The sequence below is a fragment of the Pinus tabuliformis genome, chromosome 9 (genome assembly GCF_031772625.1).
Source record: "Pinus tabuliformis cultivar Carrire ecotype Pingquan chromosome 9, CPIR1, whole genome shotgun sequence".
In the NCBI taxonomy this organism is placed as follows: domain Eukaryota; kingdom Viridiplantae; phylum Streptophyta; class Pinopsida; order Pinales; family Pinaceae; genus Pinus; species Pinus tabuliformis.
This window is the reverse complement of record NC_142307.1, coordinates 1,243,204,843-1,243,231,591: the sequence shown is the minus strand read 5'-3', so window position 1 is coordinate 1,243,231,591 and position 26,749 is coordinate 1,243,204,843.

Below are 26,749 nucleotides of genomic sequence, written 5' to 3'. Positions count from 1 at the left end.
CTCACATGGATCGACTGGTACTTAGAGTGAAGATCGAACGAGTTTGAAGACCCCGGATCTAGTTTCATCCATCCGAGCTACGATATATATATTCAGGAAAGATAAAGACATTTGACATGTACATCATTGCAGCAGATGATCATCCTACTCAAAGGATGATAATTTCACCAAAATTATCAGTCTCCCATCAGACGATCGTCTGTTCTATGTACAAAAATGAATTTATAAAGTTGAGCATGGGAATGCCCGCCTCAGCTAGATCATGAAAGCAGTATGAATCATAATGTATTGTATTGTATTTTATTATAGGTCTCCTCCCAGCAGATGGATGAACTTCAGACCCTCCTGGATAAAGCATTTCACCCGATAAACGACCTCATACTTTAGGGGGCAACTGTTATAGACATTTTTGTGCCTTACAGCATTGAGCATGAAATGTCCATAAACTAAGGGATCCAAAGTCCCTAAACATGTTGTTCCTACCCCTAGAGGAACAAGGCAAACTAACCACAACAATTCACAGAAGTTCTCCACCTGAAAACGCTCAAAAACAAGCCAATTCTGGATCATGTCAACTGCTCCACTGACCATCTGCGCTGAATGTCAACTGCTACACTGGCTACCTACGTTGAATGTCAACTCCAACACTAGCTACCTGCGTTGAGCGAGTTTGGACATGTGGCAGAGTCATTCCTCAAGGTGTCAATGCCCAGGAAGCTTCCAAAATGACACTTGCATCAAGGAATTCGACTGGTGATGAGTAAGAGGTTCCAAATCTCCAAGTGGAAGCAAGAACCTCCAAGTGGACTCAAGAACTAAGAGAGGGAGAGGACACTAGTCAGATCTCAAGCTGACTCATCCTCTCTCCAAATATCTATATATGGATCTCACCTCCATGGGATCTAGAGGCTGGAATTTTGTGATTGCAAAGAATTGCTGTTGGTTTGTGGCTGGAAACATTGGGTGCTTAATGCTTTGAAGGGAGCTGAAGAAGGAATTCCATTCTGCTGGGAAGGAGATGCTGGATTGGAGCCCTATGGGTTGTATCTCTTCCTGAACCCTGTTACTTATTAATAAAGTTATCTTGATTCTTTCCTATATGCTGGTGTATTTTGTATGATTGCATTGGTGTATTTGGTTTGCTTCTAATCCTGAATGATTTATGAACATGTATATTTGCCTTTCTATTGTGTTCTTCTCTTGTCGCAAGTAGCTGTTCTCTTGTCACAGGTAGCTGTTCTCTTGTGATCTCGTGGGATTCAAGTAGCTGTTCTCTTGAGCAAGCGAGGAGGCAAGTAGCTGTGGACACACAAAGAGAAGAGGATCTAGATCGAGGGACAACCGGAAGACAACGATAAGTCTACCAATCTCTCCTCTTTCATATTTCATAAAGGAAGAAATCATGATAGTTGTATTCGTTTGTTGCTAAGGCACTGTCACACCTTAGGTGGATAGGATCGTCCTGCATAGGCATTTTTCCCCACAACAAACATGCATTACAACTTCACCCTTAATTTTAAGAATTAGATTCATGACTTAGGATTAATGATGAGATAGGACAGATGCTTCGTTTTTCCTTTCTTTAAATTAGATTTTGACTAGTTTCAGCTCTTGCTTCACCTTTAGGAAGTTTAGATTCAGTTTCTCAAAATTCAGATTGTACATCATTAGGAATCAAAGAACAAAAACCCCTAAAACAATATAAAAATAAAAGCAACGAAGTAAGAAGAGTTAACTAAGCATATATAGTGCACTACACTTCGTTAGCCTACAAACCTCAGTTGATAATTCATCCAAGCAATTTAGGACACTATATTGACTAAACATTTTGGAACCATTGCCAGGGAAGTGTAATTAGGTAACCATATCTCTTTCATTAAAAAAAAAGTTATGATATGCGTAGAGAAAGAGACTCTAGGGGTAGATTTATAGCTAGAGGCACGAGTTCAATTCCTACAACACCACCTACTCCACCAAGAATAAGAAGAGATACACCTCCACATCAAGCTCATATTCCTAGCCATAGAACTCCTGAAGTTATAAGGTCAAAAATTCAATAAATATGATCTCCTACTTCATCTACTGAGGCAGTCCTAGAGGAGGAAAATCTTGGATATCCAATAGAAGGAGTAGAATTTTTCACCTCCATAGGGGAGCATATTTTAGTTGAAGAATTAAGAATACTTAGTGAGGAAGAAGAGGTAGAACCTCTCTCCCACGTACCATTAATAGAGGAACTAGAGGAAGAGAAATTAATCTTACAGGTTTAATCTTATACTGACTTTGAAGAAACTATAATGGCAAAAGAATGAGAGGATGGAGAATTCACACTGTTTGGAGGAGGGGGTAGAGGAAGAGGTAGAGGGAATAGTGGAGGGGGTAGAGCAAATAATGGATGAGGCAAAGGAAATAGGGAAATAGATAATTCTTTTGGATTCCCTATAGTTGATGAAGAAACAAATGCCACAATGAAAAAAATATCACCTTTTGCCATCCCAAATTTCCATGGGTTAAAAAGTGAGGATCTTGAAACATTTTTATTTGAGTTTGAATTCTTGTGCAGAACCTATGATTATTTAGAAGACTCTCAAAAGCTTAAGTTGTTTCCTTCAGCATTGAAAGGAGCTGCTTTGAAGTAGTTCATGGGGTTGGTCACTCAGTCCAGTAGAACATGGAATGACATGAAGAAAGTGTTTTTGGATAGGTCTTTTGATTATTGCATGCCTACAAATCACAAGGATGAAGTGTTCAAAATGATGCAAAGAGAAGATGAATGTTTAGAGGATTTAATTGAGAGATTCGACTATAACTTGAGAAGAGAAAAGATGGATAATTTAGATGAAGATACCTTAAAATCTCTTCTATTAAAAGCCAGTAGAGATGAGTGGATAGATATACTTAACATGATGGGGAAGGGAGATATCTCTCAACTCCCATTAAGTGATATAGGAGAATTATGTGTTTATCTTTCAAGACAGAAATCTAAAATTGGGAAAGGTCCAAGAGATCCTTCTCTTGTTAGAGTGAATAAATCTACAACTGGATCATTGAGTAGGGCAGAAATTGGGAATATGCTTGATGAATTCAAAACAGATATTCTAGGGAGCCTTAGTGAGAAAATAGACACCCTTAAGTTACAAAAGAAGCAGAAAACTAAGGTTGATGTTTTAGCTATTTTCTGTCCCAAATGCAGAAAAAACACGGTTTAAGAGAATGCCCTTTGGATGCAAAAATCATAGTGACCTATGTGATTTGTTTAGAAAACCATGAGACCAAGGGTTGTCCTTTAATTCTAGGTCTTATGGTTTTTTTTCAAGAAGAAACAATTCCAAATTGAATAGAATCTCTTTGCTTTGTCTCTAGAAGACCTTGCCAGGGGCCACAAAATTAGGGATTTAACAATAAAATGTATCCAAAAGCCCCACCAAATTGGAATTCTTGGTAGCAACCTTGGCCTCAACCTCAACCTCCATCTCAACCTTGGGCTCAAGGAATACAAAATCCTTATGGAATATTTTCTCAATATTATCGATATCCTCCATCATATCAGAATTATCCTCCCCCACAAATTCCACAACAAAATCAATAGTCACAACTTCAAAATTAGAACCCTCAACTTTCACTACCATTTCCACAACAAAACCAGCAAAATCAACTTCAAAACCAAAATCCTCAACTCTTACTACCATTTCAGCAAATACCAAATCAACTACCTGCCCAACCATTACCAAACCCCAACAATAAAAATCCTCAGAATACTTACATGGTGGAAGGACAACAATTTCCAACTTATATGATCACTCCTCTAGATCTCAATGATGTTCAAATAAGATCTAGTGGGATATTAGAAAAGGAAAAGCCTTTTGTAGCTATTCAGGAGCAAGACAGTTCTGAGGAAGATTCTCTACAGCCCAATAAAAGTTTTGAAGGAACATCTCTCCAAAACCAAAATACTGAAAATGAAAAACAAAAAGAACCAATGAACTCAACTCCTATCATTGAGCAACAAGTATCTACTTTTGTACCTCCATTTTCTGAAAGATTACAAGTTGATAGAGGGGTAGAAAAGAAGATTGTGTTGCCTAATTATGATTTTCTAGATGAATTGAGAAATGTTTGTATCAAAATCCCTTTGTTACAAGCCATTAAGGAGATTCTAATCCTAGCTAAAACAATAATGGAGTTGAGCATAAAGAAACCAGGAAGAAAATCAAAAGAAATAAAAAGAATTCACTTGGTAGGAAAAATAGCATACATAATGATGGGAAAAATTGCCATACAAAAATATGTAGATCCAGGAAGTCCAATTGTGAAAACACATACCAATGGAGTTGAAATTCCGAATACATTGATTGATTTAGGAGTAGCTATAAACATCATGAGCAAACAAAACATGGAACATCTCAAGCTTCCTAATCTTTTTTACACACCTAGATTACTGCAATTAGCAAATTGATTTGTAATCAAACCAGATGGTGTGTTAGAAGATATTTCATTGTCCTTAGATTCTTGGGAATATCCTGTTGATTTTATGATCTTAATCCCCAAGAACAATCTAGGAGAACATCCACTTATATTAGGAAGACCTTGGTTGGCCACAGCTGATGCTTTCATTAGTTGTAGATCTGATGACATGTATATTTATGATGGGAATTCAACAAAGAAATTCACTCTATATCCTCTAGCAAAAGCAATCACATAAATAGATGAAAAAGAATGGATTGATGATGAAAATGACATTCAACCTCCCTTTACTATTTCAGACATTAGTGAAGATAGTCAAATCTTGAATACAATGGAAAATTTTGAATCATCTCTAGAATATGAACATGATCAATTCCAAGAAAATTCCAATATTGAATATTTGTCATCTAGGCAGATGTATCTTTATTCTATGGAAGAATTTGGTAGGTCTACAATTGAAATCATTCTAGGAAGAACATTGAACATAAACAATAACTTTGGAGAAATTACAATAGGAAAAGCTAATCAAAACATTACGACAACATTATGTTGCATATGCATGGGAATATACTGACAGGAAAGGAATTAGTCCTAAGACTTGTATACATCACATCTATATTGACGAAAAATTTAAACCTATCATACAACCTCAAAGAAGGACGAATCGAAATATTTGGGAAATTGTGAAAGAAGAGCTACAAAAACTACCGAATGTAAACTTCATTTACCCAATTTCAGACAACCAATGGGTTTCCCCTTTAGTTATTATTCCTAAAAATAATGGTAAATGGAGGGTATGCATTGACTATCGAGAATTGAATAAAGATACCCTTAAAGATCATTTTCCTTTGCCCTTTATAGATAAAGTGTTAGATACATTAGCCGATAAGAAGAATTTCTCATTCTTGGAAGGTTTTAGTGGTTATAATCAAATTCAGGTGGCACCTAAAGATCAAGATAAAACCACATTTACTTGCACCTGCAACATTCCAAAGAGCATTACTAGGAATTTTTCCTAATCTAATACATGATTGTGTAGAAGTATATATGGATGACTTTACAGTCTATGGGAATACATTTGAAGAAGCTTTAGAAAATTTGGAAAATGTTCTTAAAAGATGTAAGGAAGCAAACCTTTCACTAAGCCATGAAAAATGTTTCATGATGTTTACAGAAGGGATTGTTTTAGTACATCACATTTTAGGAGATTGAATTAAAGTTGATAAATCTAAAGTTGAAGTCATCTCTAAATTATCAATTCAAAATTGTCAAAAGGATGTTAGAGGTTTTCTAGGATTTACAAGATATTATAGAAGATTTATAGAAAATTTCACTAAAATAGAATCCCCACTCTTCAAATTACTCATCAAGGATTGTGAATTCAATTGGAATCCTGATTGCTAGTTAGCATTTGAGACTTTAAAATCAAGAATTTCTAAATGACACATCTTGAGAGGTCAAAATTGAAAACTACATTTTCACATTTCAACAGATGCTTCAAATATAGCTCTGGGAGCTGTATTAGGACAAAATTTTTTGACTCCCTATGCCATATACTATACAAGTTGGAATTTGACTCCCACCGAGTTAAATTATACTGTAACTGAAAAAAAAATTTTAGATGTTGTTCATGCTATCAATAAGTTCAGACATTATACAACAAGGTATGAAACCTTTGTTCATACAGACCACTCTACAATTAGATACTTAATGAATAAACCTATTACTAATGGCAGAGTTACAAGATGGCTATTACTCTTGCAAGAATTCAATAGTAATTTGCTAGATAGACCTGGACAACAAAGCACAGTTGTTGATTTCTTGTCCAGAATTCAAAATATCAAAGATGACACTCTGGTTGAAGATAAGTTTCCTACTAAATATCATTTTGTAGTGACCACCTAGACCCCTTGGTTTGTAAATATTGCTAATTACTTAGTCACAAGGAAATTACCTTCACATTTGTTTCCTAGAGAGAAAAGAAAAATCATTCAAATAGGTGCAAGATACTCATGGATCACTAATGAGTTGTATAAAACAGGTCCAGATCTCATGATCAGAAGATGTGTTAGGGAAGATGAAATGCCTGAGGTATGTCATGATGAACCGTGTGGTGGACATTTTGCTAACAAGAGGATAGCCTATAAAATACTTTCTTTAGGATATTATTGGACATCCATCTTCAAAGATGCTGAAGAATATGTCAAGAGGTGTGATACCTGCCAAAGGGTAGGAAAGCCTGCTTCTTCAAATGAAATGCCACTACAAATTTAGGTACTCATTGAACCTTTTGAAAAATGGGCCTTGGATTTTGTTGGACCAATTAATCCCCCATCTAAGCAAAAGAAGTATATATTGGTATGCACTGATTATGTCACTAAATGGGTAGAGGCTAAAGAATTACCTTTTGCTAATGAAAAATTTGTAGTTAATTTTATTTTTGATGACATCTTCACTCGTTTTGGTGTTCTAAGAGAAATTGTGATAGATCAGGGATCTCAATTTACATCTAAAATGGTGAAGGGCCCTGTGGAATATTACAATATAAAACATAGGAAAACTACCCCCTATCATCCACAAGAAAATGGTCAATTTGAATCTACAAATAAGGTGATTGAAGGAATTCTCACTAAGGCTGTGCATCTACGTAGAAGAGATTGGGCAGAAAGGCTTGCTAAAGCCTTATGGGATTATAGAACTACATGTAGGAACACAACAGCACACACACCCTATGAACTTGTTTATGGGAAACAAGTCTTGTTCCCGATAGAGTTTCAAATCAAAACCTTCAAGATGGTAGTCCATTTGGGATTAGATTTATCAGAGGCACAGAAACATAGAGTGGAGCAACTAAATGAGCTTGATGAAGTGAGGCATGATGCAGTTCAAAGAACCAGTATAGTCCAATAGTAAAGGGATAAATGGCATGATAAATATATCAAGGAGAAGAAGATTCAAGCAGGAGATTGGGCACTTTTGTTCAATTCAAAATTCAAATATTTTCAAGGGAAGTTTCAGACTCATTGGCTTGGGCCATATGAGATTGAAGAAGTCTTTAATAATGAAGAAGTAAGGATAAGGACAATAGATGAAATAAAAATACCTCTTCTTGTGAATGGTCATTGGTTGAAGATATATCAGAAGCCAATTTCAAGATAGCAGTTCATTAATATTTTCAAGAATAACTCTAAAATGAAGCTAGCAAAGAAGAATTCTTCTTCTCCACTAACTTAGCCTTTATTTTTCCTAAAAAAAAATAATAATAAAAAAATAGAAAAAAATAAATAAATAATTATGAGTTTGAAAACCAGTCATTGATTGGCATACTTATACAGAAAATACAAGGTGACAATAAAACATTTCTGACATCCTATATTTTCCATTTCCTTTCTGTAATAAGTAGTGACAAAAATCTAGTGTCATTCCATCTCATTATGTTTTCATTTTATTTTACAGTTCCATTTCATCTCACTGTCATATTTCATTTACATTTTATTTTTACAGTTTTACTCCATCTCACCCTATTTCCCATTTCATTCCATCCCACTATAATAATCTATTTCCATTTCATTTTTTTTTAACACTCATATTCCATAGCCATACTTCACTTTTCCTTCTTTTCACATTCTGCAGCTGATTCCATTCTGCATCTACTCTGATTCTGCAACTTCAACTTACTTATCAGCTCTGGCACAATTGTACAACTCACAAATAAATCATGAATGCAGGAAATTGAAGAATCAAGTTTTGGAGACCAAACATGCTAAAAGGTACCCATGGATCAACACCAAAAGAGTTATCAAGCAAAAAGGTTAAGTTCTAAAGGTAAAATGAAAAATTTATTTTAAATAGCAAGTTAAAAACATAAGGCATGTATGATATGAATAAGCGTATGTCTCCTTAACGAGTCATCATTTGATTTGACTGCCACTTCATCATATCACATCTCCGCTACACTCTCCATACTCTGTACCTAAATCTTCCCTAATAACTCCATCTGTTAACGGTCATGGCTACGATGTGACCAACTTATCCATGTCTCTCCAAACCCTCACCATTTACTTATTCCACACAAACCCGTAGTTCTTTTTCACCATACTCACAGTCAGTCCATTTCATAAACTAGGAGAGTAATTTTGAAGGTTAAGAAATTTTGCAAAACGGAAGCCATGGGACTCATTGTCAACACAGAGCCAGTAGGAGAAAAATATATGGAAGGATGCTCACAACTCAAGGAAATGCTACAAAAGGCTGGATGTCTCAACTTCATTGAAAGAATTGACGGTTTCCACAAAGAGAACACAAAATCTTTTTCTAGATCATTTGATGGTACAGAAGTAGAAATTGGAGACATTAAATTTGCAATAACAGAATCCTACATAGCATAGGTTATAGAACTACCAAGACATGGTGAAAGATGGTTCAAAAAAAAGAAATTCCACAGTGAATCATGGAAAGTAATCCTCAGGAACCCAAGTATGGCTATCTCTGTGTTTAGAAAAGGAATTCCTATTTCAGCACTTAAAAGTAAATGGAGAAGCATGCTTTTGATAATACAAAAATTTATTACCTGTGAGGGGAGATTCAGGTGCATGTATGTCTACCATATACGTTTATTGATGAAATTTATAGAAAATGGAGAAATCAATCTTCCTTTCTTCCTGCTAAACAGTTTAAGAAGGATGGCTTCAAATGTACAGAAGAAAATAGAATTCATAGACACAACCATGTACCGTCATGGGTTGGTAAAGATACTGGTTGAGTTTCATTTGAAAAGAATAGGAGATACTTGGGAAAATTTCCTGAAAAGAAACTATTTCCAAGAGGTACCAGAGTCACCTGAAGAGGGTAATGTCAGATGGAGTAGGGGAAAGAAGATCGGTATAACCATTCAAAGCAAACCTAAGTCCTCAATGCAAAAAATAATGAAGAGCTAGTCTCTGAAAAATTGACAGAGATCAGGAAGAAAATTAAGAAAAAAGGAAAGATGAAAAAGAAATCTGGTGAAACTACTGGAAACAAACTTGAATCTTCATTACAACAAGATGATGAAAAAATAATCTTTAAAGAATTGACAGAGATTAGGAAACAAATCAAGAGAAAAGAAAAGATAAGAAAGGAGAAAAGGGGTACAAAGGAGGAGAACGTAAGCCCTCTACAACTTAGAAGGAGATCTAGACTCTGAGTTATGGTAAAGAAGATATCATCAAAGGGGACAGAGTTCATAAATTTAGAAGAAGAAACCCCAGTACCATATCCTGATAATGTTCCATCTGCACAAAGTCCTCAAAATTCTCCTGAACAATATTTCGAAGGCAGCACCAATAGAATATCTCCAGGCATAGACCCAGTGCAGCAATAAATATATGACTATATAGAATCATTGGAGAAGAAAAGTGCCTCAATGTATCCAGAATCCTCTGTCAATCCAGCACCCTCTATCAATCCACAAGAACTTCCAATTCACTCTCTCAAACAGGAAATCTATGAGTTAGAGATATTGAACAGACATATCACGAAAGAAAATGAAACCTTAAGGGAACAAAGTAAATTGGATAAGGCTATTCATGATAATACAATTATGCATCTAATCGTAAAAAACAGGATGGAGGGAAGCGAAGCTCTGAGACGCAGCATTAGGGTTTCTGTACTCACCTGCAACAGCAGGTCCTCAGGACAGCGGCCACCAGAGTCAGATCGCGGCAGAGTAGTATTCTACAGATCGCAGGTTTTGGCAGGCGGGTTCAATGAACCCCCTTCAGGGGGAAGGAGGGGCGCCTCCTCCAACAAACGACAACCAGCAACGGAATATTGCGGGTTCAGAGCAGGAACAGGAGCACGATGATGGAAGCAATAACAAAGGTCAGCAGAACCAGACAGAACAAGCACAGCAAGACAAGCCGAAAGTAAGCTCGTCCACTTGCAAGCCAGTAGCCACACATAGACCCAAGGTGGAGCTACCGAGTCATCGCATCAATGCTAGAATCCAATATATGAGAGATCATGCTCTCATAGGCAAATTCATTGGAATATGGCCAAACGAGAAAGCGTTGAGAGCCTGGATAAATGTCAAATGGCATCCAAAAGGACACATAACCTTGCACCTAGGGCCGAAGGGATTTTTCACTGCAGTCTTCAACTGCTTGGAGGATAGAAACAGAGTATTCGAAGGAGGCCCTTATTTCTTCAACTCGGCCGGTCTATTTCTCAGAGAATGGATTGAACGATTCAACCCTGATAAGGAAGACCTGAGCTGGGCGCCGGTGTGGATCAGGCTGTACTCTCTGCCATTGGAATATTGGGAAGAGGACTCTCTCAAAGCGATAGGCAAGGTGCTGGGAGACTTCGTCAAGGTAGCAGAAGACACAAAGACGCAGAGATATACCTCATATGCGCGGATCTGCGTTTACATGGACCTGAAACAACCTCTTCCTGATACGGTGAGTCTTTTTCATGAAGATGTGGAATGTATCCAGTTAATTGATTACGAGCATGTTCCATTTAGGTGCAGGAAATGTCATGACCTAGGCCACCTGTTCAGAGATTGTCCATTAAATAGCAAACCCTCAGTTCAAAATGACCAGGAAAACACATCGTCAGATGGCTTCACTAAGGTGACAAATCGAAGAAGGGGAAATAAGAAATCAGTAGCACCCACAAAGACACCTTCAGGGGCTCAATCAAAACCTTCTACTAGTAATAGTTTTGAAGCTCTAGCCAATGAGGATCTGCAAGATCCAGACAATGTAACCCCCAATGAAAAAGAAGCTACTCAGGAAAAAATTCAAGGATCCCAATCAAAAAAGGGGGAAAAGAGTGTAGAACTAGAAGGCAACAAGCTCAAGACAGCTTCAAAATCTTGGAGCCTCCCTGATATGGATATAGATGGCACAAACCCTAGTATAGAAAAGGAGAAGGAAGGCGATCACGAGCCTCAAATTATGGAGGAGGATACAGAATCAATAGATATTGGCGAGCTAGATATCCTGGGCTTAGAACAAGCTTGTAAAACAGGGAACTTCGACAAAATACCTGAAAGACAAGTGGATAACCTAGTGGCGGTCCTCAATAGAGCCCAGAAGAAATATTCACTAGGGGTCCAAATCGGCAGTCAATGGGATGGGAAATTTATCACCAAAGACAGCAAAAAAAGAGGACGGAAATCTACTCTAGAGAGAACCATCAAGATTGGAGAGGTTTTGGTAGAATCAGGCAGATATGCCAAGCTAACCAAGTACTTCAATACCAACCCCAAGCCTTCCCAATGAAGCTGATTTCATGGAATATTAGAGGGTTTAATAGCCCAAGGAAAGGAAGACTTTTAAAACGCATGTTAATGGAGGAAAAACTAGCAATTCTCTTTTTGCAGGAAACAAAATGTAATTCGACAGTTCTGGAAAAAGTAGTAGCTAAAGCTTGGCCAGGGGGGCTAGTAACAACTGTTGATGCTCAGGGAGCATTCGGAGGACTTGTAGTGCTCTGGGATGCAAGAATGATTCAACTATCCAATATTCATGCAAATAAAATTTTTATCCAAGCTATATTCCATATAATTGGAACCAATATATATGGTCACATAACAAATGTGTACTTTCCTCAAGACACCCAGCACAAGGTTGAAATTTTGGATGCTTTAACGCAACTTAACACAGAGAGGAAACACCCGCTATGGATTTCTGGAGGAGATTACAACATGATCGCATCATTGGAGGAAAAAAAAGGAGGGCGTTGTAGAATAAACAGGGAAGGATCTATATTAAAAGATTTCATTCGGGATAATTGGATGATAGATCTTCCTACCAATAATGGCCTCTTCACCTGGAACAACAAAAGGGCAGCACCATTGCAGATAGCATCGCGTCTTGACCGTTTTCTAATCTCTGATAATGCAGTCCATCTAGGAGGAGCATTCACAGCTTCTATTCTTCCTTTTTCCGGTTCTGATCACTGGCCAATAGCCCTACAGTGGAACAGTCCTGGCTGCAATACAAGGCGTCCCTTCCGGTTTGAGACTTTTTGGTTAACTCATCCGGACTTCCATGAATTTGTCAGAACATCTTGGCAAAAATGCAATCCAACGGATGGTACAAAAATGTCCATTTTCCAAAGGAAGCTGAAATACCTCAAGGGGGAAATAAAACGCTGGAATCACTCTGTCTTTGGTAACATTTTCAAAGTGAAGGAAGCTCTCAATCAAGAGATGAAAGCTGTGCAGCAAAGAATGATAAATGAGGGACGTTCGGAAGATCTCACCAAGAAAGAGCAGTCCCTAGAAACTCAAATACTCGAGAGAGAGTTACAGGAGGAAACTCTTTGGAGGCAAAAATCGAGAATTAGATGGCTGAAGGAGGGTGAAAAGAACACGAAATTCTTTCACAAATCCACAGTGCAAAGAAGAATGATCAATCAAATTTCTCATGTCAACAATGAACAAGGCAGCAAAATTGAAACACATGAAGGAATAGAACAGGTGTTCCTCAATTACTTCAAGAGGATGAATCAGGAACCTGACATAAACAGAATAGAGGCTATTGATAAAATCTTCAGACATATACCCAAATTAATTACTGAAGATTATAATACTCTCCTTCTCAAGCCTATAAGCCTTTAGGAGGTTGAAGCTGCGGTACATTAACTCAAAGCAGGGAAAGCGCCAGGACCTGACGGATTTACCTCAATTTTTTTTCACCATTTCTGGGATCTGGTCAAATGGGAAGTTTGGCAGGTGGCGGAAGAATCGCGTACTCTAAGGTGGATGTACCCAGGTCTGAACGCAACATTCATAGCATTAATCCCTAAAGAAGAGGAGTCCAACACTCCGGATAAATATCGACCGATTGCTCTATGCAATATTATATACAAGATTGTTTCCAAGGTGATAGCTTCCAGATTGAAGCCTCTGCTCCCCCTTATCATCTCTCCAGAGCAATCTGGTTATGTTGAAGGAAGGCAGATTACGGACGGGATAATCTTAACCCATGAAATAATCCACTCTCTCAAGCACTTAAAAAAACCAGGTATGTTGCTCAAAATTGATTTATCTAAGGCGTTTGATAGCATTAGTTGGGAATATATGCATAAGATCCTCCAAGCCTTTGGTTTCGCCCCCTCCTGGATCAGATGGATCAGTAGTCTTATTTCCTCCTCGTTCTTTTCTATTCTCATCAATGGTATCCCGTCGCCCACCTTCCGTCCCTCTCGGGGAATCCGCCAAGGGGACCCTATCTCGCCCTTTCTGTTTGTCATCTTAGCTGAAGGGTTAGGACGAAGCATTAAAGAAGCCCTCCTTTCGCATCATCTCAAAGGGTTAGCTTTCCATCAGGCCCCTGCCTTTTCGCACCAGCAATTCGTTGATGATAACATGGTTTTTGGTCATCCGTCTGTTCAAGAAGCTCGATCTCTTAAATCTATTCTTGCAGACTTCTCGGAGGCTTCTGGAGCTCTCATAAACAAAGTTAAATCCCAGATTTTCTTCTTCAACACTCCACCCACCACCCAGAGAGCTATTGCTCGTATCCTTGGCTTCTCCATAGCTACCCTTCCATCTAAATATTTGGGTGCTCCTTTATTTTCCATGGCTCTCAAGCACTCCTCGTGGAACAGTCTTTTAGAAAAACTGGAAGCAAGATTGTCTCTCTGGACTCATAGAGCGCTTAATTTGGCAAGCCGGCTGGTTCTAATCAAAGCAGTTCTCCAGTCCATGCCTCTTTACCTTTTCTCCATCTTAGCAGCACCCAAGTGGGTTCTTAAGGCCATCAAACAGCTTCAGCGGAATTTCCTGTGGGGGAGAACGGGACCAAATAGAAAATGGGCTTTAGTCAAATGGGAAAAAGCGTGTCTTCCCAAAAAAGCAGGAGGAATTGGGCTAAGAGACCCAGAACATAGTAATATGGTAATGGGAGCCAAGATCTGGTGGAAATGGCTCTCCAATCCTAGTACTCCTTGGGCCTCCCTTTGGACAGCGAAATATGCAAGCAATACGCCCATGGAGGAGAGAATTAGAATGTCAGAAGTCAGTAAAGGATCGGTTATTTGGAATTCAACCATTCAACACAGAGATATTATTCAAAAGCACAATTTTTGGGAGGTGAAGGATGGCAACACAGCTAGGTTCTGGGAAGACTCATGGCAGCAGCTTCCAAATCTTAGAAACACCATTCCAGGAATTGCTGATCAAAACATAAATCAACATGATAAGGTGAGCCAATTTTGGAACTCAAACAATGTCCAAGAACATAGAACGTGGAAAGAAGCCAAGCAGATAATACCTCACAGTCCGGAGCAAACTCAAATCTCTCTTTCCTTAGAACTTCAAAAAAGAAAAATTCTCACCTCGGTAGGCACGGATACTCTCAGATGGGGATATGAGGAAAGGGGTACCTTCACAACCAGGGAAGCTTATAAAATAATTATCAAAGAAAAGATAATCAAGGATAACATATGGGATAAGATATGGAACCCCTCCATTTGGCCGAAGGTCTCAACTTTTCTGTGGCTGCTCTCTCACAATAGGATCCTCACATGGGATAATCTCAGGAAAAGGAATTTCTCCGGGCCATCTATGTGCCCCAACTGCAAACAGGAAGAGGAATCAGCACTGCATCTTATGCAAACCTGCTCGCTAGGGAGGAAATTATGGGAAAAAGCTACATTCCGCTGTCAGAAGGATGGAAGAGTGATTGGGGACATCAAAGGGACTCTTCGCACCTGGAGCCAAGCGCCATATCAAAGTAAACTCTTAAATAAACTTTGGCAACTCATACCAGGACTTCTAATGTGGAACATTTGGAAGGAGAGAAACAGAAGGATATTCAAAGATCAAGCACAGTCGATAGAGCAGATATGGATAGGACTGCACCATAATATTAAAGAAACTATGTCTATTAAAGGCTGGTCTAAAGAGGACTTCCCAACTCTCCCGCAGGAACAAGCCATATGGGACAATTGGCAGATTCAACTAAAGCATCCGGGCTTCTCAAATGATAACCCCTCAAGGCATCTAGATTCTCCTCCAAGTTGGACTCCGCCTCCAATCAACGTATTTCAACTCAACTTCGATGGAGCTTCGAAAGGAAATCCTGGGAAAACGGGTTTTGGTGGATGCATCAGAAACTACCAGGGAAATCCCCTAATTACCTTTGTCGGCTCAATTGGTTGGAACACCAATAATGCGGCGGAACTGGAAGGTCTATGGAGAGGACTAAATTTGGCGCAGGAAAAAGGACTCTTTCCTCTTATAGTGGAAGGGGACTCTCAGATTATAATCAACATAGCCTCAAAGCTTATGCAGGGCTCCCCGGTGTATAAGGTAAGCAGCAGTTGGAGAATGGCCACTCGTCTAGAGATGCTCAAACAATGGCTTACTAATCACCAAGCTATCTCCTTTAAACATATTAGAAGGGAAGGGAATAAACTGGCTGACTTTCTTGCCAATCTAGGAGTGGACAGTGGAAGGGAATTCTTTGAAGGCTCAATCTCCAGTATAGCATCAGGGAATCAACTCTCTACCTTCAAAACCATAGTAACCAGTGATATGCAATCGAAGGAAGGATCACACCCAGATGCGGGTGCCTTAATGAGATGTTAATGCTCGAGCACGCGATGCCGGCACCTGAAAAGTTCGCGGGTTCGTTTGGTGATTTGTGGTAGGATATTTACTGGCATTACAGCGGGTAAGTAAGGCGGTTCGTGGAAGGACATCTACTCGCATTTATGATGCATTGGGTTCAAGGCAAGCAGGGAAGGAATTTTAGGATGGTGAGCTTATTTCGCAGTTCATATGCTCTGGCCGCTTCAGACAATTGCAGAGTCGCTCGGGTGTATTCAGGCAGGGACATTCTCTGGTGGTTATGTCCTCAGAACTTCGGCGCAGGGCAAAGCACTTGGAAGCCTCCATGGTTTTACAATTGCACGCACTTAGCCAGCTTCAGGTACTTGGCTTTGCTTCTTTTAGTAGATATCTGGTATAGTCAGTCAGTTTTCCTCTGGCCCATCTCTGTAAGTGGTCTCATTTTGGTCTTTGTTGAAGGAGTCTGGGTAGGGTGTTCGATTCAGTCAGTCAGGGCGGGGCTATATCTCGTGGTCAGTTTCATACTCTATGTTGGGTTTTCCATTGGGGTCTCCATTTCAGGGGTCTGTTTACTCCAGTTTCTTTCAGACAGTAGCAGGTCATCTCTTTCTCTCCCTCAATCCTTTAGCACTTTCAATTTGTCAATCTTTTCTGCAATGGTTCGGCCTCGTGGTATTTCACGCCGGGGCAGTTATTCAGCAGCTCGTGGAGGTTTTCGGGGTCGTGGTGGCTCTGGTCCACGGCGTATTTCCCCGTTAGCCTCTGTCTCGCCGGCCTCACCGCCTTCAGACCACTCAGGTCCGTCCCTTAACAGTTCTTTTCACTCATCCCGCTTCAAATTTAAAAGTAGGCTCAACAAGCCAATTATCTCTGCTATCATTACAGTCATCTTCTCAGAGGAGGAAGATGAGCTCACAGGTTCTGTTGAAACCTCCAAGGAAAGGTCTCTCTCTCCAAATTCCAGTGACTCTCAAGGCAGCAGGGTGGGTGATGTCCTCAATAATCCCGTTGTGTTGCAGGAAGAAGCGCAGCAAGAAGATTCTCACCATCAGCAAGAATCTTCTCATGAGGAAATCATTGCAGTGCGCCGGCGCAATTCTCTGGCAGCGTTCTGCACCTTGTGACTCCTCCAAGCTGCAACATGATGGAAGTAGAAGAAAATGTGATGTTTCATTGGGTCAGCTCTCCCAGCAAGGCAAATGAAAATGATACAGACTTGCCACCTTAGGATTAACTTCCTCTGCCTCAGAAAGTCATCTCAGGATTGCTAGTATTTTGGATGTACTTCTCAGTGGGTATGCTTCTGATATTATCTGTATGGTTTCTTATCATCTTTTAGGTTATGATTTTGGCTTTCTAGCTTTTTGTAATAGCCGCATAGCACTGCATTTTGTAATAGGGAGGCTCACAACAAAGTGTCGATACTCTCTGGCTCTATTGAGTTTTGGGTCTATGTTTCTCATCTTTGTAAACAGAAGGCCAAGTGATAGCTGCAATAGTTTTTTTGACAGAGGGCAGGCTACGATCCCCTCAGAGGTTAAGACCTCTCTGTAAATATTTTTCCTTTTATTATTAATAGATTAGTCTTTACTTAAAAAAAAAAAAAAAAAACAATTATGCATCTAGGTCTATGGTATAAGAAGAATAGGAAGTTGAAGAGGAAGAATAGAAGCTTGAACAAAACAATCATCAACCTTAAATACAGGCTTCTTATGAGGAAACCCAAAATGGTAGTCACTTCAAAGAAGAGAAAAAGAAGAAAATTAGATGTATTAGTAGAAGTGTCTGAAAAAATGCAATAGGAAAGAAAAATTCACATTTTTGGAAAATTTCATGAGGAAATGCAATGATTTTGTAGTGGGGGTATGTTGAACCTCAGAATTGCCCTCTCATTGACAAATTTTCTCACTTCTTTCACTTGTTTTTCCATAAGATTATAGATCCCAATCAATGATAAATTATAGGTTTTGTCTTAAGGAGGGAATTAAATGATTGACATGTTATATTTTTATGTTTTTGCGTTTTGAATAAATTTTTACAAAGTAGCTACAGAATGCAGCATATTTTGCATCTAACTGTGTATTCCATAGCTACTTCCATGGTCTAGTAGGTTCTAGGTGTCACATGAAGAATCCAGCCACATGGGCATCTCTAGAACCGTGTCCACATGGATTCTATCCTATTCACTCAGCCCAGATCGATAAGAAAGCAAGATCAAGATCATAGTCAAAGGTGGAGTCAAAACATATGATACCTGGAAGCAATAGGACTCTTCATCTGCTCTTTAGTGGTTAATCAATAAATCTAATAGTTCTATTGCAACATTAACTGATAACAGCCACCTGTGTTAACGGTTTTGTTGCAAAGATCTTACTCAAATTTATGTCACATGTAGCTGATCAGACGTTTACGCAGTCCTGTAGTAATATGTATAGGCCACCTATAGCCAGTTTCCTCAAAGACAGTTATGATTATTTCCTTTTAAATACTGGTTGTACAGAGCCGAGGGAGGTTTGAAGAATTTTATGTATTAATTTTAGACTTTCAGCTTCGTATTTCTGGGGACGTCATTCTTTTCTATAATATAAATCGTGTGTTGACCAATGATAATTTAAGAGATCATTTTTAATTAGTTAGCAGCTCAACCCAGTTAGTTGAAAAGGGCCCCTACACTGAAGGAGGTTTTCTTTCCATTTGTTTTCTGTTTAGTTTTAATTTCATTATTTGTTTTTAGCAGTATTTCTAACTTAGTTTGATTTATTTTAGTTTTGATCAATAGCATAATGTTAAACTCAATTGTGCAGTCTTGTTCCTCCAACACATTTCATGAAAGGAAACAATTTTGTTTCTAAACAAAGTAAGGTTGAAGTAATGAGAATGCACTATTGTCTATCTTACTCACTGTTTTGTTATTTATTTTCTAGTTCAAATTTGTCAATTCACTGCGTTAATGAAATGTTTTTTATCACCATTTCAAGTTGATAATCATCCTAGATATATTTGAAAAAATAGATGTGATAACTGAGACTTACTTGGTGGGTGGAACAAAAAAGGCGGGAAGAGAGCTCCGCAACTATCAATGGCGACCACTCTACTTCAACTTGTAGGGACCTTCCCCTTGGCTCACTACAGTTCAGTTGAGGGCTTTTGCAGGCCGGTAGGCATCCCCCATCAGCTGGAAAAAGAATCATGTCCGCAAGAGGTATTATTATAGTTTATACAATTGCAAAAATGATTTCATTTGTCACACCCTTACCTGCAAGCTCCTGGACTCCTCGGCCAGGTCAATAGCCACCATATCTCCTTACTCAGGTGTGAACTACGATCCTTCTCGCAACTACTAGACGGTGAGGCGATGGCTTGGGTTCCCGGCTCGCCTAGCAACAAAGCTGACATATCATGGCCTGTATGGCCAGTGACACTCCCTGACAACAAATCTACCACCCACATGCCGATGCGAGAGTGGAAACGAGAAGAGGGGCCTGTAGTTTCCTGGTTCACAACTAGATAGGAGAAGTCTATACAAATCTAATGGGGCTGACTACAATGGACCCAATAAATCTTGATGTAGTGATAGAGTACTTAAAAAATGACCATTACAAACCAGATCTGGTGGCACCATGGAGCGAACAAAATACAAAAAGCTATGGTGCATTGGGGTTTACACAGAAAATGCCCAAACCAATGGATCTTGGCTACAAAAAGGCTGAATCTAATCACTTGGGTGAAGATCTGATACAAATCTTCATCAAATTGACAGGGGGCAGCCATCATTGCATGAGGCTCAGAAAGGGGCTGAACATCCAAGATTTAAAGAAGGAAATCCAGAACCAACTTGGAATACCCACCAAATACCAAAACCTGATATGCATAGGACATTGTCTACAGGAACTCCATACACTACAGGAATATGGTATCAGCAATGACTCGACCATTTTTCTTAATTTGAGACTATGTGGAGGACGCAATGGAACCAGCTCAAAGAATCAAGGCTCCTTTCGAGACGCAGTCAAGGGAAAAGGAAAAATGCAGCACAAATCAATACCAACACCAAAGCTACCAGGTCCTTATATAGTGGAACAAAAACTGGAATCCCCAATGCTCCAAGTAACTCTGTCAGAGGTAACTGATTTACACACTGAACTATCCAAAAATGCTATCATTTGTAGATTGAATGGATTCTAGCCAAAATTTGATGCTCTACATCAATGGATTTACTCCACATGGTCACCTAACTATGATAGACACCTATGCTCAAAAGGATTTTTCATAGTTTGCTTCAGCACAGAACAAGAATGTGATAGTATTATCAATCAGGGGCCTTGGTTTTGGGGCAATGCTGGCCTCTTCATCACTCCCTGGTTTGATGATTTTGATGCAAATACTACAAAAATTTAAATAGTGCCTATTTGGGTGAGGCTTCATAACCTCCCTCTACACTTTTGGCATCACAAAGTCTTAACAGCCATTGGGAATTCTTAGGGGAAATTCCTAAAAATTGACGAAGAAAGAGTTAGTAGGGGAATCTTCACATTTGGCATAATATGCATAGAAGTGGACCTGAGTTAGGGACTGCCTGATCGCACTACATTGAAATACAACAACGCACTGAGGACTCAACCCCTCGATTATGAGAACACTGCATTCAGATGCCGCAGCTGCATGCAAACAAGACACCTCAAATATACCTACCCACTGGCGAAAAAGGACCCCAAAGGAAATAAGAAACAACAAAAAAAGCCCAAAGGGAGGCAGCATAGAGATCTGATGGAAGAAGAGGACATGCAGAAAGAACCTACAGGGAACTAAGAAGAATTTGATATATATATGGGACAGAAAGTTTCTCAGGATGTAAACACCCCAGACTCTCATCTGGGGCCAAAAAATATACAACAACATCAAGAACCACAACTAGAAGTTAGTGGCATAAAACGATCTCATGGATCTGAAGGATCAGAATCTGACAAGGAACTTCCAATGAACACACAAGAAAACCAGCTGGCCATCATTGCACCCTCTCCTGACTCTGAGGGTTGGTGAAGGGTGGAGAAGAAGAAGGGTAGAAAAGTATAGGCTTGCTGATTTTTATTTTTCTTCATTTGTAATTTTGTCCTCCTCATGGATAGCCATCTGCATATGCTTTAAGCATTTACAACATGTAATTTCTTCATTATGAATAAAATTACGTCCTTTTTCCACGGAAAAAAAAGTTGATACTCATCCTAAAATAAATGGTTAAGCATTCACTTCAGACAATGGTTGAAATCAATCAGTTACCTTCTACATGTTTCATTTAGTTCTCTACATCATAAAGTACAGAAAGTTGCTTGTATTCCATCTCAAGAAGGTTATCTTTCAAAATTGAAGGTTAGAGTAACTATAAGTACTTCAGTTGATTTCATTCTCTATATTTATTTCAACATGCATTACAACTTCACCCTTAATTTTAAGAATTAGATTCATAAACATAGGATTAATGACGAGATAGGACAGATGCTCTATTTTTCCTTTCTTTAAATTAGATTTTGACTAGTTTCAGCTCTTGGTTCACCTTTAGGAAGTTTAGATTCAGTTTCTCATAGTTCAGATTGTACATCATTACGAATCAAAGAACAAAAACCCCCAAAACAATATAAAAATACAAAACAATGAAGTAAGAAGGGTTAACTAAGCACATATAGTGCACTACACTTCATCAGCTTACAAACCTCGGTTGATAATTTATGAAATCAATATAGGACACTAAATTGAGTAAACATAGTCATATATATGAATCAATGTTTATTATGTAGTACAGATTGTAATTAGTATTATTGAGTTATTGAGGGTTTGATGGTGTTGGTATACTTCCAGGACTTGATTGATGCTCGCTAAGAGAGTCACATTTCATGAAAACAACACTTATGGAGTTACAATAGTGCATTGATGTATTTTCCCTAAGTTAGAGGCTTGTAACTGTTATGTCCTCTTGTAACTCTTGTTGAGATGGTCTCATAGTGTTTCCCTGTTATTGATTACATATTGTAGATTTAGAATCTGGTGCACTATTTTTGTTTAGAGGAGTTTGATTAGTACCTTTCTTATAGTGATCAAAGCCATAATTTGGACAGAGGCTTGATGTCTATCTAAAATTTCTGTATGGTACATCACAAATTCTTCTGCCTATAAGTTTGACATAAGAGTCAATTCAAAGTGTTGGCTAGAGTGTTAAGAGGTTGAGGCAAACTAATGAAATTGTTGGAGTATTGTTTACTACCTTTAATGTTGCAGATTTTGTTAATTTGATGTTGTTATAGTTAATGCTAAGAATGTTGTTTGAAATTTCATTTTGGTTTTTAAATTGACGTTATAACTAAGTGAGAAGGATTTTATGGTTTATGGGAATTTATATTGCAAAGAGTTTGAGTATGAATTGCATGAGCAAAGACTTTGAATCAGATATGAGAAGTTTTCCAAAGATTTATTGCTCGTGTATGAAGCTATGGTTTACCATTAGTTGATATTTATTGTAGAGTGATATTCGATGGTGGAAGTTTTGTATTCGTTTTAATGCGCATAATGTTATATGTGAGTCTAGTTTGAAAATTGCATGAAAAATGGCCTACATGATTCAATTTGTGTTTCAGGTGGATCTAGTGTGAAATATTTTGAAACAAGGTGATCCAAATTTATGAAGGAACAAAATGAAATATAGAATTAAACAAAAACATATATCTACAGTGAAAGTTGAACTTCAATTCATTAATAACAAATATTGAAAATTGTTTACATGCAAGATGGAAATAAACTAGCTCGGGTAATGGTAGCTACCTCTGAGAAGAGATTTTATGGACACATGACTTCTAAGATATATTAGAATGGGGCTTAGAGGCCTTTTTATCATAGATAAGAAGTGTGAAACCCTAACCGTAAGAGATGAAGTGCCAATGGTTTTGGAACCCATTGGCATAACTTGGACTACCAACTCCACGAGGTCATAACTTTGGCATACAGTTTCCATTTGGCTATCATAATGCCTCATTTCAAATATCTCCAAGGTAACCCAAAAAAAAGAATGTATGAAACACATTTTTGCACTTTTCTAGTTTCTCTTTTTTCCCTGAAAATGTATTTTAGGCCCTCAAAATGGATATGAAAGTTTAGAACTCGAAAAAATGCCAAAATTAGTAATTGTGCTAAAATTAAGGAAACTAAAATAAATAATGTTGGGGTCCAAGTGGAATAGGTGGGTGGCCACCAATATCCACCTGGATTAGTCTTCCCCACCTTAGGAGGTAATGGTCCCCATTTCACTTCGTGCCTCCATGAGATGGGAAATTATATTGAACTTGGTCCCTAGTGAGCCACTTGCCCTAGTGCAGGAGTTGGCTAGCTTTGAAAACTGTACATATTTGAATCCTCTGTTTTTCATTGTTCTTGAATTTTGTGTCCATGATCCGATCAATTATGGCTTGTTCAATGCAATCTAGTTTAAGCTCTATTGATGTCAGTTGCTTGACAATGTCTGATATGTCTAGTAATGATGGAAGGTATGGCTGAAGGTAGTCCACACTGAATACAGGGTGAAAACCAAGGAATGTGCGGATACTAAGCTTGCAGGTGTTGTCTACCACAGCCTTCATGATGGTATAATGTTTGTGTGGGAGTAGTCGAAGCTTTTGACGGGCTCCGAGAAGGCGTCCTTTCTACAGATGTAACAAAACTTTGTCACCCACTTGAAATTTATGTGGCACCAAATGTTGATCATGCTGTTATTTGTACTTGGAATTGTATTTATCCAAGGTTTCATGATGCTACTGGAAGATGTGTTGAATGCACTTAATAAACCTAATGGCCTTATCCACTTTGGACTGAACATGGGTAGATTATTTTTATGTAGTTTTACAAGGTAGTGCAACATCAAGGAGAAATAATGGTTGAAATCCTAGGCCCACTTGAAAGGGGTTGTTTCCAGTCAAGCTATGGAGCTTTATGTTATAGTTGTGTTACACATACGGAAGACTCTCATCCCATGTTCATGAATGCTAAGAGTTTTACATGTGTAGTATGTGCAAAATCAACCTGTTGGCGACCTCTGTCTAGCCATAAGTATGGGGATGGAATGAAATCAACTTGGTTAAATTGGTGTCCGACAATGAACAGATGATAGACCAAAATATGCTTAAGAACCTACTATCCAGTCTAATATAATGGCTTGCAAGACCCTAAAATGTAAGAATACTCATTTAAAGAAGAGTTTGGTATCAGACTCTATTGTGATACTCTTCTTGCAGGCTACTAATATCCCATCTTAGAAAATTTGTCGATGACCACAAATACATAGTTGTTAGCATGCTTGGTAGAAGGAAGATTAGACATATAGTACATGGATATATATTCCCAAGGTCAGCTATGATTAGGCAGAGAATTATACAGGCCTCGTTCCTTAATGGTTGGCTTGGAAATGGCACAGGTAGTGGAGGATCTGATATATTTTCCAACATCCTATCATAGACTTAGGAAATAAAAATAATTTTATATTATTACCACTATATTCTCTATTCCAAAGTGTCCTACAACCCAACTATAGTGTGCATCCGAAATCATATTTTCATGCTTGCTTAAATGAACACAAAGGTGTATTTAGAGGTATAACGATGCATCCTGTAGGTGGAAGTTTGGAACCTACTTGCCATCAATCAACATCTAGTATGTGGTGGAAAATTCTGGATCATTTTTGTAAATTTGTGGCCAAATAGAAGTCGCATGCCCACAAGAGCCAATAAAGTGTGGTCAACACTACAACCAGTGGTTGACTAAGGAAATCTACAACATTATTGGTGTTTCCCTTCTTGTAATTAATGTTCTGAAGAAATTGTTACAGATATTGTTGGCATTATGATGGATGTGTTGTCCTTGATTGCAACTCATTTGTAATATAACAAGTATATGGTAACTAGATGAATCCACAGGTTAGTTGAGAGGTGATAAAGTGATGCAACATAATAACATAATGATGGGACAAATGTTTACAAATTAGAATTAGAAGTTTGATAAGGGTGAATATTTTAAGATCTATATGAGGGTTCATCAAGACCAAGTCACATATACATGCGGGTACAAAGAAGCAAAGTCACATACATTCTAGCACACTAATTTAAGAATATCAAGGGTCCTTACTATGGTATTAGCCCATAATATTGAGCACAATAATGATTACTTCATCCCATCCAAGATTACCACTGGCACTAGTGTAGTTTTGAATCATGGTATTGGCTAAGGCTCTAACTATATAAGGAGGTGAAGATCAAAGTTGTAAATGTGCATGTGAAAGGTTTTTTGATAAATACTTCAATCTAAAGTATATTTGCATTGTAAGGGCCATAATTGACACATAGATCTGAAATAGTTATGCACCGTTGAATACAATGATGGATCAGGATCATGAGAGCTGAAATGACTTTCCATTGTATGATGTGCTCATGGATTAACTAGATCTAAGTATTGATGCATGTATTTATCTTTGAATATTATGATCGGGGTCGTTTTTAAGTTCTAAAGAGTTTCACATTTTTCCATCAAAATTTGCAGATCTATACGCAGGTTGGTCTCAGTTAAGTCATGTATAGTCGTGAGTTCGTTTCTTTGAAGTCATATAAATAAAGGAAGGGTTTATATTCATAAATGAATGATCAACCTGATCAGTTCTTCTCTATCTTTGTTGTCTGCCAATGGTGTCCTCATGTTGACCTAGGTTGAGTGATAATGTTTGAAGTAGAACTGATTGAATGATGAAGTTGAATTTGGTTACATGTTGATTGGTTGAAAGGATTATTGATGTTTCTAACTATATGAGGGTTCTGTAAGATAACATAATGTTTCATAATAACTCTGGTAAACTCTATGTCTGATTCAAAATTACAAGTTTTTAGTATATTAAGATCTGTACGCATGTTTCTCTATAGAAAAGTGTGTATACATGCAGGTTGCCTTAAGTGAAGTAGCATATACGTGTTGGAGTATGAATGATTAGGGTTGCAATTGATTGTGTGTGTTGATGCAGTATTATTAGTCTAGTTCTCTATTTTGGTTATAGTGATCTCATTGTTATGTTTGAATTAAGTTGGTGTTTTCTTCAGTTGATCTACAAGTTGTGATGTATTAAAGAAGGTTGATCCAATGTGAAAATTTATGAAACATGGTCCACAGATGTTGTTGAGGGTTGGAGCCTTCACTGAGGAAGTCGAAGCTTCGTGACAGCAGTAGTTGGTAATATGATCAAGGGGTTGGAGCTCCCTTCCAATAGGATCTGGAGAACGAGTGAAGTTTGTAGCCTTCAGCAAGTGGGTGCTTGCGTATTGGCATGAGTCTGCACCAGTACAAGAATGTAAGGATTTTTTATATTAATAATTTTGAAGATTGAGATGACAATAGTGGTGGTTTTCCCCCACATTGGGTTTCCACCTTAAATCCTGGTGTTCGTGTGTGTTGCTTACGTGTGATACTTTATTTTGTTCTTCTTGCATTTTCTTACTGCTTGTCAAATTCTTGATAAATCCCTTACATTTCGATTTAAGTTTAACAGATAAAGGATTACTTGTTTTATAATTTTACTAAGAATACACTAGTTTTTTTTACAAGAGTCACGTACATATGCGAGTTGGGTTCAGTAAAGTTGTGTACATATTTTAGAAAAGAAAAAGAAAGGTAAATAAATAAATAAATATATTATTATTG